Raw genomic sequence first — 15,260 nt, 5'->3', positions numbered from 1 at the left:
TCCTAACTACACCTATGTAATCGAGAAGCACGGAGCTGTGCGAAATCTGCTGCTCTACCCGTGGAGGCAGGACAAAGACTGGCTTCCTGCAGGCTGTTTTCCCGCCAAAGGGGACAGGAAGTCAAAGTCTTTGGTCCTGCCTACCCGGATGGAGAGGGAAAACAACCCACTTCTGAGGATGCCCTTGCCTCAGGGGAGAAACTCCTCTAAAAACTTGTTTTCCTCCTCTAAAAACTAGGTGCGTCTTATGGAGCGAAAAATATGGTAAATAAAATAAGAACAAATCCTTTTGTTCTCTGACCACTAAATGGAAAACTGAAAGAAAATCCTAGAATGGAAAAGCTTACACTGGAGACAGGTACCTGAAGGAATGAAAATGACTGAAGTTACAAGGATACTACTTACTGAAGTCACAAGGCTACTAAGAAAGGCTACTACTTACTGCCACTTTATGAGTTCCATCATGCATCAGATAAAGTTTAAAAGAGGTCCAAGGAATATGATGCTAAGGCATGTCTAGAGATAAAGAAACCTTGCTTCACTCTCTTCACCAAGAAGAGATGGACATCCTTCAGAGGAAGTAAATTAGGCTGCAGTCTTGATGCCTTGTGAATAAATGGCTTCAGAAAGGGTATCTGAAGAAAGTTTGAAAGAACCCCTTATTTGTCTCAGCTTTGACTTGCAGAATAAAGAAAAGGTATGTTAGGTTCTGGAAGAAAAAACATAGATATATATCACCCTATAATTGCATATTTAAAATAATCTAAATAATAAATAAGGCCTGCAAGGTAAAAATGAAGGACAGGAGCTTGATGAACAACTGCTAGTCTAACCTGAATAATTCAGAGTTTCAACAGCAATAGCAGACACAAATGGTTGTCCTTAAAAGGATGACCACAGATCCTAAAGCACACCATGAGGTTTGTTTTCTTCAGCTTCTGTATCTATACAGCCCATTCTAAGAAACATTTCAGGCTCTACCAGCAATATGTCAGTTGAATGGTTTATTTTACTAGCTTGTTTGCAGGATCAATAGTGCCTGTAATATTCCACCCGCAACCCCCATTCTGTTCTACTTACTCCTCTAAGCTTTTTGGTGCCCCTTTTCCAAGTCCTACAGGGTGTTCACTCACATCCACAAAATAAACTCACCTGTGCCAATGACAAGCCCTCCTCCATCTCTTTTAAATAATGTTCTTGCAAAAAAAAAAAAAAACATTCCAAAAAAAGCTGTTACCATGCCCTCCCCAACAAGCAAAATATTTCAAGGCATTTCCCTGCATTAGATTCTTTATAGGAACCCTTCAGGTACATAACTCAGACATCAAAGGCCAGCAAAAAGCCTTACATATCTGTATTGCATGAGAGGCAGTATAACAGCTGTGCTGGGGGGAAAATAAGCCTGTAGTTTACAGCTGCCCATCTCTGTGAGAGAGCCGCTGTTCTATTTATAGGCAGACAGCTTAGTAAAGACTTTGGTGGGTTTGGGCGGAAAAGGCTGGAGATAAGATCAAAATGACTTTATAGCATTTTTTTCAGACATTGCTGCTTTTCTTTGGCTTGATACTCATTTCCCAGCCCAAGTATTGCTAAGTCTTTTCCATGGAGAGAAGTGCTTTTTTGAGCAATGATTTCTGTAGAAAGGCTGAAAGCAAGATAATATTTTCCTTTCTCCTTGGCATCAATAACCCTTCAAAGTACTGAGGAATCTACCCTCAATATATGGTCAGGCTTCAAGGGAGAAGGGAGAATCACAGCAATTGCTAAAGGGGGGGATCACTTATTCTGCCTCATCAAACAAAAATAAACCAGTTTACTGCAGGAATTTCTTAACAGTCAACTCTTCATATGAAGCAACTTGATATTCTAGTTATCTGTATCACAGTGGAAATAAAAGCAGATATCAAACAACTGTTAATCAGTGTTTATTTGCATATGAACAACCCTAACGATTCCCAAAGGATGCAGTGATTTCTCCAAGCAGAAGTACCCTTTTATATGGGAGAGAAGCCCAAGAACACCATTAGATGGACACTACATGGGCATTGTGTCTCCATATTTTGACTGATAGCATACAGGATTAATTAGTATTCTGCTTCCTTTGGTTTAATGTTAAAGGCCCATGTGGTCCTTTTTGTTACCATCACATCACAGCTGCGCTCTGACAGGTAAGCAGGGGTCTATTCCCCCAATACTCTCTCCTCCCTGCCCCCGGCCGGGAGCTGTCTATGCCTGATCCCAGCAGTCGGGGGGAGGGGCACAGGAGCCCCAATCCCCCCACAACACCAGCCCTGTGAACAAAGAGGTTTGGGGTGTGTGGTATGGGCCAGAACAGCTGCTGAGGGAGGAGGCCAAAGCTTTCAGCTCTGCACTGGACTAGGAGCTCTGACAGTTGCCAGGTGCTCCCTTGGACAGGATGCTGGCGGGGGGGGGCGAGCCCCACCATCTTGAGTAGAGTGGGTAACCACACAATCCTTGAATGCATTCCCTTCCAGGAGCAGAGACCTGTGGAGCAGCTGCCAAGGTGGGACCTTTATTTGATGATGGTTTGGAATTGAGTGCCATGCAGGTGAGAGAGCTGTGGTTGGAATGAGCCTATGCTAGGGGGGTGGCAGCAGTTGCGACACATCCCCACTCTAAGGGCCGCTGAGTGGACTCTTTGGCAACCCTTGTGGGACCGGTCAGGACCCTCCAGGGAGCTCTTGACCCCTTCTTGCAGATGCATGCGTCTGTCAATCGGCAGGTGGTGATCCAACAGGGAGAATTCCAACTCCCCCCCATGCCACACTGTGCCCTGGCCACTGAAAAGCCTGCTGTTGGAAGGCGTCAATTCTATGCAGCCTGCTGCCCCTCTTAGTCCTCCACACCATTTGGAAGCTACCGCACACCCATTTCCCCAGAGGTTACATGGAGGTTGATTCTGGTTCTTTCAGTTCCTTTGGCTCTGAAGCTCACCAATAAAGTGTCTTCACTGGCCACAACTGTTTCCTTGTGTGTCTTTGGGTATCATTAGAGGGAGGTTGGGGAGGCAGATTTGCACCGCTGATGCTGCAAGCAGGTCAGCTCAGAACTAGGTTTTGCTGACATCTCCAGTTAACTGTCTTCCCTGTTCCTTTCGTGTAGGAGTGAAATGGGTTGAATAGACAATTAGAAGCACCTTGCCACCAGCATTTGCACTGGATGGCTCTTTCAACAGTGGAAAACAATGTTGGTCAATTTTGAGGAGTCTAGCACTACAGAGGCCAGGAAGGGTTGAATGGATCCCAGCAACCTAGGCCCCATTTAGGTATCTTAATAAGTATAATGAGAGGAAGCCATGGAGTTCAGGCTTTGTAGGGGGCTGTTGGCAAAAAGGATTCATACCATGGCCATTGTGTTCATCACGCTGCCGGTTGGTGCCCCTGGAGAAAATGGCGACCATAACAAAAAACGTGGTTTCTACGGGTGGTGTACCAAGTTCCAGCTACCACTACTTCATCCTGGAGCCCACTGCCCTCAGAACTAGGAGCACCCACCTTTGTGAGGTGGATCCCTGGGACTGCACCGTAGAGGGATCAGCCACCTGTATGTATGGGTGGGTCCATCCACATCCCGACATGGATGAACACGCAGAAAAAAATTCTGGTTCTGCAACTGTCCTTAGCCAGCAGAAACATGTCCTGGTTAAGAAGAATATTTGCATCTTCTTTCCCCCCAAGCCCTTGCCCATGCACCTGTGACCAGGTGGCAAGTATAGGTTGGATGGCAAAGAGATTGACAAGTTCAAGGGACTGCATTGCCTGGCGCCCTCCTGTATGGAAGAGGCAACAGAACCACATCTTCAGCTGGCCAAATGCCCACTTAATGACCATACGTGTCTGGTGGTGGGCTTGGTTGCAGGCTGCGTGGTCTGGCGGGCCATCCTTGGGATACAGTGTCAGCAAATAAGGGAGATGGGGGTATCCGCGGTCTTCAAGCATGGATGAAATGACACCCATCAGGATTGAGGAACCCTGCCTACTGGCCTGCCCCCACTTCTTCAAATACATGGGCCATCCTTGCCTTCTGGCCATGCTGCCAACAGGCAGTCGAGGCCAGATGCCACACAAATCTGCATGTCATGGACATGGCCCAGGAACTTGCCCATGAAGATTTGTGTGGGCAGAGTCCTGGCTTGGGGTGCTGGGGGGGACATGCTCAGGCCCCTGCACCACTGTCAGGCGCCCATGGTCTTGTGACTGAACTTGGTCCCTTTAAGGGGGTGGGGGGGGGTGCCACTGACAGTGAGCAAGCCTCTCTGGCCCTGCCCTTCTCTGCCCCTAGACTGTGACAAGTGCTTGGCTCGTCCCCCGCGCCTAGTAACCCCTGATTGGTTCTGGCTGCCCTGTCTATCTGAGCCCTTCTGTCACACTACAACACTTCCACAGAAAGCAGCAGTGTGATTGCTGGGGACACTAACGCAGCTGTGCCCAAAGAAGGCCAAAACAACCCCACTTTTGCCCTGCCAGCTGCGGTGTACCTAAACCCTATAGAGATCAGACTAGCAGTGCCACTGTTGAGCCATGGTGGCCATGCCTCAGGATTGCTCTGGCAGTGAATGAAAGTCTAAACCTGGGCTTCCAACATCCATGTCAAACACTTTCACTATACCACCTGGCCAGAACTCAATTATGTAGAAAGAGGAAGACTGTGGAAACTGGCTTACAGCCAATACATTCATTATCTAGCTATCACCAATGATGTTTCTAGCCAGCAAAAGATAGTTACTGCATATTAACCCCTAGCCTTCAGAGAAGACTCACAGGTGAAGATTGTAGGTAGCTGTAATTGGTCCATTAAAAATTCCAAACACAATAGCTGTGAAATGTGTATTTGTTAGGAACAATCACAAAATAGCAAGGTTTAAGTTTCCCAGAACACTTCCATCAGGCTGTTTGGTAAGGGGTGGGGGAGAGATGAAAGAGGCTTCAGGACATGTAGGAAAGACCCAACTTTGCTGTTGAAGTATTTTAAAATGGAGTACACATTATGAGTTGAAAAGTTAACTGGATGGCATTTGGTGCAAAACACATTTCGAGACTACTGCGAGAGAGAAGCAAAAAAAGGAAAAAGGCTCCAAGCTGGGAAAACATCTGATCAACTGCTGGCTTTTATATTCTCAAAGTGAGATGGGCCATTTTTATTCACATGACCTAGAACTACCAAAGCCCTTTGGGGTACCCTTTAGCTTGCCTCTCAAGGAACAACTTCTTGTTATAAAGCTAAATAAAGAAACATGAACATTAACAAAGCAAAAGTAATGCTGCAAGCAACAGTAGTTAAAAAGACAAACATATCAAACATTAAGTCCATGGAGTCCAAGGGGACAGTTGGCAGAATTATGTGGTTTATGCCAACTGCCTTGGCAGGAAAACTTGTTGAGCCAGTCAGTGCTAGCCTGCCCACACTGGCTAGAAGCTGAGCTTGCAGCAATGCAATCCTAAACAGAGTTACACCCTTCTACAGCGGCACTGAAGAGTGTAATTTCTTAGAATTGCACTGAAAACCAGCAGCCATGAAGTCTACGGGGGTTACCGCACTTGTATTCCCAGCGATGTATTAAGAGTTTGAAAATGTTATAAAAAATATTGTTCGCACTTTCTATGTATTCCCACCGATGTATTAAGAGTTTGAAAACGTTATAAAAAATACTGTTCGCACTTTGTTTGGCCCCTTTAGCTGTGAAGACGTCTTCCAACCATTTATAAGTCGTGGTATCCAAAAACCCTTTTAAAGCGATGTTTTTTATAACATTTTCAAACTCTTAATACGTCGCTGGGAATACAAAGTGCGGTAACCCCCTACCTGTTCCCTTATCCTTCTCTACACTCAACAATTCAAAAAGGCTTTCATTACTGAAGTTTCATTACCATTTGCTGCCTATCAACACATATCACCCTCTTCTTTTCTTTCCATCCTTTTTCTGGTATAGCAGTATGATGTTCAGTGGCTCTTCTCCATGTTATGATGACAGCAGTCAGATATCCCAATGCAAATTACAGGAATTACAAGACCAATGAGAAAAATACATATACTACTGGGGCGGGATGAATAGAAATTTATACAAGTGCACACCATTTAAACACACAGGTGAGGACCACTATCATCCATACACATTTACTTTTGTAAATTTAAATATGTCAAAAGTCTTATGTAACTGCCAACATAAACATAAAATTAGCAAGTGCTCTTAATGCTAGATAAAACACACTTGTTAATTGCATTCTTTTGTTTCTTGTTTTAGCACATGGCCTATTAATGTAGACACTGTCAGAAGGAGGGATCTGAAAGCTTCCTTTGTGTTAAGCACCATGTGATTCTCAGCATGGTGCCTACTGAGGTGCCTTGTGGTGCCTACTTGCATCTTTCCCAAATCAAAGACCCAATCCTAGCTTTTCACCACCATGTTGGAGCAGAGTGAAAAGCTAGGATTGGAGTGCTTCAGAAGAGCACTTGAGGCATTTGTGTCTGCAGGGTACCATTTACATCCTAGGAATGCAGTTTTCCAATATTTTGTGATTGGGGGCTCCCCACTGCCTATCCTCAAATTTCTACAAATGCCCACAGGCTCAATAAGGATGTGAACCCTTTGAATAAGCAGTTTTGATTCTATGTAGAGCACACAATCATGGAATTAGCCAACCAGAAAGCTAAGGGATTATCAATATATCTTATTTATTTATTTACATTATTTATAGTCCGCCTTTCTCACTTGCACTCAAGGCAGATTACACTAAGTGAGTCAATACAATCAATGGATGGTACATTCAATAAACAATGTAATAGGATTAGGGTTGTAGAGCAACATGTTAGTACAGACCATAGTCTTTAATAATTTTTCTAAGTAACTTTGTGAATCATTTACTTCAGTGTGACTCTATTGCCTGCACAGAAAAGCCCTCCTGAATAATCTAGTTTTGCAGTTTGCGGAAAGCCAAGAGAGAGTGGAAGTCTTCCTGACCGCATCAGGCAGGCTGTTCCACAAGGTGGGGGACCACAACGGAGAAGGCACGTGTACAGCCAATTGTTGATTTTTCCATTTGTAGGCTGGCACCCACAGAAGACTCTGCTCCGATGAGGGAAGTTGTCATGGCGGAGCACAGGTAGGAGAGGCAGTCTTACAGATATGAAGGCCCAAGGCCATGAAGGGATTTACATGTGATAGCTACTATCTTAAATTGAGCCCAGTAAATGATGGGCAACCAGTGAAGTGCCTGCAAGATGGGAGTAATATGCATGCTCCATCTAGCTCCTGATAACAGCTGAGCCATGACATGATCTAATTCTCAACATGTCCCTGTATGTGGATCCAGAGATTGGGAGCAAGGACAGACAAGACAGATCTTTCTACAAACGTGAGAAAAGCTTTTGCAGAAAATTCTGAAAAAATATATATATTGGGGTTACCTCCCCGCCCCAAATGACAGAAGCAGCGCCTACAGCTTTAAGAAACAGATACCCTCTGTAGCTGTGGATAGGCAACCACAACAGTATTGCCAGCCTTCAAACTTCAGTTTTTGAGTAGGAGGCAGGTCCATTTCCAGGTCTGTTTTGACCTTTGAAGGAGGAATCATTGGGGCCATGCCTGGCAGCAACCAAAAGCAATTTGCTACCACATGATTTGTATGACTCATGCTAGACTGGTTGCTTACTACTCTTCAACAGCAGCCACCCAACAAAAGCCAGCATGGAGTAGTAGTTAAGACTTTCAGACTTGGATCTGTGAGACCCAGGTTCACATCACCATTCTGCCATGAAAGCTCACTAGATGACTTTGGCACAGTCACACACACTTTGTCCCCGGGGAGTTTAGCCGCAGCCGCAGCTGATGTGCGGGCACGAGTGGCTGAGAGAAGCATTTAGCGCCGTGATGGGATGAGGCGCCTCGCTTGCGTTTATTCCCCGCTTTCTTTGGTTTGCCTTTCAAATCACCAGAGTGATTGTCCGAAGACAGATCCTGGGTGATAGGCATAGCCTGTAATAAGCCCGGATCCAAATCTCCCTCAGAGATATAATTATCCGAGCGCTCGGTCGCCATTTTGTTTTGGCGGGAGAAAATTACTACTCTGTCCTGCCTCAGTAGACAGAGAAGAGATAGAGAGGGGAAGGAATAAAGGAATTTATTTTCTTTTTTTATATAGATTAAGGTAGAATAGAATTTAGATCGGAATAGAATAAGAAATAAGTTGTTCTATAGCTCAAGGAAAAGAGCTGTGATTACACTGCTCTTCCCGGACGAGGCAGGAACAAGACTGAAAAGGGTGGGGGCGTTCCCTCCAGAGATAGGCAGTTAAAAATTTAGGTCCTGCCTCCCGGAACAAGAGGAAGAGGAAACACCCACTCTTAAGATGGCCTCCTCTCCCAGAGCGAGAACTAACCGATCTCACAAGGTTGTTGTGAAGGTAAAACGGAGGAAAGGAAAATAATGTAATCTGTTTTGATTGCCCATTTGGGAGAAAGATGTGGTATATATGAAGTAAATAAATAATAAATATAGCTGAAGATAGGGGCAGATAAAGGTAGGCTGACTAGAAGGTGGGAAGGACAGAAAGGACCAGGGAAAGGGTAAGATATGGTGGTTGCCAGGAGGAAGGTAAAAGGAAATAATGTGGAGAAGGGGATGCAGGGGAAATGAGATGCCCCTGCAAATCCCTGCAGGTTCCCCACCATGCATCTGGGCCTGGCCTGGTGGCCAGAAGCACAGAACAGGGCCAGAGTTTTCCTGGGTACAGGCTACCAAGGGGAGGGAAGGAGAGAAAGCTGAAGACAGTGGGGCAGATAAAAGTAGTTTGGATGGTGGGTGGGAAGGATAGACATGAGCAGGAAAATGGGAGAGGCTATGGGGACTTTCAGGAAAGAGAAAACAGTGGGGGTGAAGAAAATGAGATGTCCCCCACAAGTCCTTGTGAGTCCCCTGCTTGTGTATATATGATAATGGTAATAGATATATAGAGATATAAAATTTGGTGGTATAAAGACTACTATGTAAACATGCAAGCATCCATCAGTATTAACAAATAGGACAATAAATACTACAGGCAGCAAAAACAACAGAGGCCACTAAAAGCAACACCTCTGTCCAATAATCTGATTGCAGGCATCAAAATTTACTTAAGGGTGGTAAAGCCAACACTATGGGTGGTGCCCCACTGGAGAGGAAACAGCGATATAGCTCAGTCTTATAGTGGAGAGGGCTGGAGGATCTTTCTTTAATTTGTGCAAGAAACTTGAAGGAATCCCAAAGTTTTGTAAACTTGGGGGCTAGAGGGGGAGGGATTCTACAATATCTGGAAAGGCTAAGCTGCTGGAAATGGAAACCACAACAGGCGTGGGAGAAGGAGAAGGGGAGAGCTTGAGAGAGCACACTACATGTGACAGTATAATCAACAGTAACAGCATAGACTCTGGCAAGGCTCAGGCTTCTACCTGGACTCCTGCATGCAGTGCAGCACTCCAAATGCCATGTGGCTTAAAGCCAATGTACTCTTTCCACTTCCTGATGCTGAATACAGGTGCCCTTGTGTAAATGTGGGGCAAGTATATGACAGCAAGTCTCATTTCTGCAGCTCAGTTCAACAGCCCACATGTGGCTGTTCAGATAACAGATACCAAGTAAAATCTCTCATGTATCACATTTCTATTTGCGGCTAAGTATTTAGTATTTTTAAAACCCTTGTGTTGCTAGTGTTTCTCACCACATCCTGTTGCAATGCAACACACAGGTAAACTATGCTGTTAAAAATAAAAGGGAGTAAAGATGATCTATTTTGGATTGGCCTTCTTAACTCATGAAGATATAGTGAACAATAAAACAGCAAAATATTACAATGAGAACATTACTCAACAGGTTCACTGCCTTAAATAAAATAATTTTATATTCATACATCAATTATTCTTTTTACATACAAAGTATGTTGTCATCCTTATCTTGCTTATTTTCTAACAATTCTGCAAGAGAGGGCATTGTTACTCCCACTCTCTAGACAGGGCTCCATACAATCCAACACTCTGAGCACAATCCTGAAGGGGGGGCGGGGCGCAAATCGGCATAGGAGCTGGCATGATCCCACGCCAGTGAAAGTGCCCATTTATCCCGGGATAATGAATCTGTATGAGCTGTCTTTTGTACTATGCCTATTAAAGGTTATTGAACTGAATTCCCGGGATAAGGGCGCTTATGCCAACATGGGGGCATTTACGCCAGCCCCGGGATGCCACGCTGGCCTTGATCAAATTATCAGAGCAGAGACAAAATCTACATTAGCCAGAATATTTTTATATCTTACTTTCATGCAGACAGTAAAACATTAAATCTGGCCAGCATAAAAGAATAGCAATGCCTAGAAATGGTTAATGTTGATAAATAACATGCACATTGATGTGGAATAATTGGAGCCAAATTGAATAAGTCAGGGGTTCATCTTTAACTGTAAAGTAAGTTAGGCTGAGAGTCTGCGACTAGCCCAACATAACCCAGCAAGCTTCCGTGGCAGAGTGGTGGATTCGAACCTGGGTCTACACCATGCTGGCTCTCCATATATTTGCCTTTTATGCATGGCTGTTTCCCTTGTGGTCACCTCTCCGACGACTTGGGGTCTTTGTTTTAATTATGCATGCCGTTTCAGACCGTCAGAAGTTGCCTCGCTCTCCTCCTGTGTTTCCGCACATTTTGTCTGGGTTTTCAGGGATTTGTTTTATCCTGAATTTGAAAATGCGGGCAAAACACACGGGGCCATGCATAAAAGGCCACAGTAAGGAGTGACTGTTACCCCCATACGGAAGAAGGGAGGAAGGGTTAAGAGAGTAACTTGCTTTGCACAATCCATTGGGACAGTGGAGAGGTAAAAATTAAACTGAGAGCTCTTACAACTCATTCTCTTAGCCATTACACTACAATCACCTTATATGCCAGAAAACTCTTAACTGCTCCAAGAAAAGTTGCAATAAGCATGTGTATATAACATACACATTTTTCTTTGCCAATCTTACAGTATGCTATTGCACCCTCCTATAGTTTAAGCAGCAGGTCTTTTTAGTTGAGTACTTGAAGGGTTGAAGTTTAACAATAAGTTTTGAAAAAAACACAAATATTTTTCTGTATAGTCCCCAGCCTCAAAACAACACACATAGCAAAACATGTGGTATTCATGCCTTACAGTTTAAGTGTGTGTATTGTAATGTGTGTATTGCAATTTATTGTATATTTTTTGTTTTGGTGTTATGTGTTTTATACAATTTGAAAATAAAAATTTACTTGAAAAAAAATGTGCTATTCATGCCTTTGTTCTTTTCTGTTCCCTTCTCTCTCTGGCTGGGAAAAAAGATGACTAAAAGCTAAAAGGGAAGGAGATGAAAAAATGTATACATGATGAAGGCAGGAGCCACATAATAAAGCGATTGATAAATCTAAAATATCCCAAATTGCCTTGAGAATCTGACAGTGCTTAGCTAAAGATTTTCAGCAGATTAAAGCAATGCAAGCTTAATAGCTATACACAATTTCTGTTTATAATCCTTGTACTTCAAATGTTTATATTCACATAGCACAAGCAGAGTGTTTAGGCTTTTTCCAGCCACAATGACGTAGGAAATGATGTAAAACATGTTAAATGATTAAGAGGGAATTCAGCCTTATTTGAACTACAGCAAAAAACAAGGCATCCCTAAATGTCCTATCTCCAAAACCTGTCAGTTAAAACAGGAGATACTTTCACTCTAATGTTAGGGAAGGATTGTGCCTCGTTGTTTTCATTTCCAGCAAACCTTACAGTAAAATACACGAGCAAGATTGCTGCATCCTTCCTGCCTATTCCTAAGGGACTTGCTGAAATATGAGAGTGAGTATTTGAATTCCATTCAAGTATCTGAGGCACAATTTCAAGTGTTCATCCTCAAAGAGAATGAATTGCATAGACTTTCTTCAGCAGCAAAATGACAAGTTACCAGCTACAAAACACAGATTAGAACATAGAATATGTTCAATAAACAAACAGACAGACAAATCTTAGTCAGACAAACAGATAGTGGCTTTTCCAAGTTAACCTTTAGAGCAGTTTCTAGACAATACGGGGGGGACGGGGGGGGACATAGGTGGTATGGGCAAAGGACTCGTTTCCCCCATTCTCTTCAAACATATATTGAGAAGTCTAAAACTGTTACTAGCCTTCTTATAGCTTATACTGAGGATTATGGTATGCATGCATGGCCCATGGGAAGGCTGAATATAAATTCAGTATGCATGATACCCTACATGGAATACACTGTCCCTGTATTCAGTCTGCCTGACTGCACTGTAGATGGGAGACAATCATGCGGCCCACAAAACAAATGCAACCTGCATGACTGAAGGAATGGTGTTAATGTAGGATTCGCACGTTGCCACATTGTTCCTATGCTTCTAGGGCACCATATCCTACACTCCTGCTCGAGGGTTGAAATGCCAGAACACTGGATGTTGCCTATGTGGACAACTCTGCAGAATCTCAGAATTCTGGTCCATTAAGGACAGGTTTGCTTAGAAGTTTCCCAGGAATGCTGCTTTAGACTGAGAATGGACAAGCGGAACCTGAAGAAAGAAGATAAACACATAACTGGTGCACAGCATGCAATTTTATGCCTCTGCTATGTGGACAATCACAGATAGCCTGCTTACAGAGACTAGATGCATCCCAAGAAGGAAATATGATGAGACAGTTACTCTTCCTTTAAACAAGAAGGGTGTTTCTGACCTACAAAGCACTACACCAGAGTCACCAGCAGCACCCCTATATGTGCTACCCTGACCCTTTAGAAGACAGCAAATCCTTTCCCCCACCTGTGTGTGTAAAGTGCTGTAAAGTCGCAGCCGACTTATGGCGATCCCCTTTTGGGGTTTTCATGGCAAGAGACTAACAGAGGTGGTTTGCCAGTGCCTTCCTCTGCACAGCAACCCTGGTATTCCTTGGTGGTCTCCCATCCAGATACTCACCAGGGCTGACCCCCCGCCTACCTCTTCTTTTTTTAATCGCTCCCCCAACCATGACTTCAAGTTCAAACACAAATCATACTGTCATGATACATGGCAAGGACTTTAGATACATGGCAAGTTCAAACACAAATCATACTGTATCATGATACATGCCAAGGACTCCCTACCTGCAGCACAAGCCTACTCTTCAAGCTCCTCAGAGAGACCAGAGGAGTCTCTGACAAGACCCCCATTTTCCCCCCCTAGCCTGGCTCCTGCACTTTCAACAGCCCTATGGCATACATAATTCAACAGCCACAGCTTTTTGCGGCAGAGAGACGCAAGGTTTCCCCAGCTGGATTCCTGCCTGTCGTACAAACTGGTCCAAAGAGTACCAAGAGCCCTCCCCCCCACCCCACGCGACATTATTCATGCTCGTGAGATCCACCAGAGACCTGGGATGCTGGCTCCACAGCCCAGGAGACCACACGAACTACTCGTCCTAAGCTGGTTAGAGGCCACACAGGCAATAAGACGTGCAATAAAAACGGCGCGAGGGGAGGCTGGAAGGAGGCCTCGGGGGCTCCATCCGAGCGACGGGAGGGTCCTTTAAAAAGTGGGGGGGGGTTTCTTAAGCCTGCCCAAGGCAGCGGCCGTGATGCGAAGGGAGGGACCGGGCCACGCCACGAACGGCACAAAGACAAACATGAGAGCGAAGCAGGAGCTCAGGGGGGGAAGACAACTGCGACCGGGTGGCGGAGGGGGGGGGAATCATGGTGGGCTCAAGGCTAGAGGGGCGTCTTGGCAAGCTGCTGGAGTATCCGGGCCACACAGGGGAGGGCAGATTGGAGCAGGAAAAGAAGGCATGGGATGAAATGGAGGAAAGGGAAGGCCGGGAGCGGCGGGGGAGATGAGGGAGGCCACCTCGCCCTCCCCTCCAGGCCCGACCCCCCCGCCGCCCCTCCCCGCCCTCACCTTCTGGCGGATCTGGCCCGACGTGGAGACCTTGCGGATCAGCTTCTGCGGGGAGCCGGGCTCCTGCTCGGGCTCGCTATCCGACGACTCCTCCGCCGCGGCGGCCGGGGCAGCGGGGGCAGCCGTGGCGGCGGCCCCGGCCTGAGGCTGCGAGGGACCCGCCGCCGCCATGCTGCGCCGTGAGGGGCGGGCGGCGCCACTCAGCGCCCCGGACGCCGCTCGGCGAGCCGGCTGAGGGCACTAGGCCGCGCGGCGCCGGCGAGGGGAGGGAGGCGCCGCAGGCCGCCCCCTGGCGGTCAAAGCGCGCCTTGCCGCGTCGCGCCTCAGCGCCGGCGGCAGCTTGGGTTGCCTCGAGACCAGGAGCCTGAGGCAGGACTGCTGGGCGCGGACGGGCTGCGCAGAGAAGCGGCGCGTGGAGCGTTGATGGGGGCTCCAGCCAGACACTGCCCTGCCGGTGAGGAAAGGGCCAGAGTCCAGTAGCTCCTTAGAGACTGACAAAAATATTTTTCTGGCAGGGTAGGAGCTTTCGTGAGCCACAGCTCACTTCTTCAGATACAGCTAGGAGAGTGAATCCATCTGTCTTTAAGTGGAGGAGAGTGAATTCAGACAAGCGTTGGTATGTAAATGTTCACAGTATGTCAATGTGACTAGCAGGCGTGATGGGATGAGGTGTGGTCTGCAGAAGAGTCTGTGATGTCCAGGGGAGAGATGGGTGGGGAGAAATCAGCATTGGTCATGAGCCATGAATGCAAGTTCTTTATTCAGCCCAGGTAAATGCGTTGACTTTAGTTTGAATAGCAACTGTAATTCAGCAGTTTCTCTTTCCAATCTCCCTTTGAAATTCCTTTGTAAGAGAACTGCTATTCTTAAATCTGCAACAGAATGTCCTGGAAGGTTGAAATGTTCTCCCACTGGTTTTTGAATATTGTGGTTTCTGATGTCAGACTTATGTCCATTTAATCTTTGTCTAAGAGACTGACCTGTTTGTCCAATGTAGATTGTGGAAGGGTATTGCTGGCATGTGATGGCATAAATCACATTAGAAGATGAGCAGGAGTATGAACCTGAGATAGTATGGCTGACATTGGTGGGTCCAGAGATGATGTTCCTAGAATCTATATGAGGGCAAAGTTGGCACCTTGGTTTGTTGCAAGCCTTGGTGCCAGCTATTCTGCATACCACACCTAATCCCATCACGCCTGCTATTCACATTGACATACTGTTAACATTTACATACTAAAGCTTGTCTGAATTCACTCTCCTCTACTTAAAGACAGATGGATTCACATTCTAGCTGTATCTGAAGAAGTGAGCTGTGGCT

At 45.7% G+C, this 15,260-nt stretch overlaps 1 protein-coding gene across 1 annotated transcript in view; it reads right to left on the bottom strand.

The window, feature by feature from the left end:
- Positions 1 to 14,057, bottom strand: part of DGKD (diacylglycerol kinase delta) — an 80,078-nt gene extending 66,021 nt beyond the window's left edge. The window contains exon 1 of the mRNA XM_056849996.1: positions 13,940 to 14,057. The gene's annotated coding sequence lies outside the window, so the exon portion shown is untranslated. The remainder of the gene's footprint in view (positions 1 to 13,939) is intronic.
- Between the last annotated feature and the right edge of the window lie 1,203 nt (positions 14,058 to 15,260).

Source organism: Euleptes europaea, chromosome 5 (genome assembly GCF_029931775.1).
Source record: "Euleptes europaea isolate rEulEur1 chromosome 5, rEulEur1.hap1, whole genome shotgun sequence".
NCBI lineage: Eukaryota > Metazoa > Chordata > Lepidosauria > Squamata > Sphaerodactylidae > Euleptes > Euleptes europaea.
Note: the sequence above shows the minus strand (reverse complement) of the source record. Positions and strands in the feature narration are given on the sequence as shown.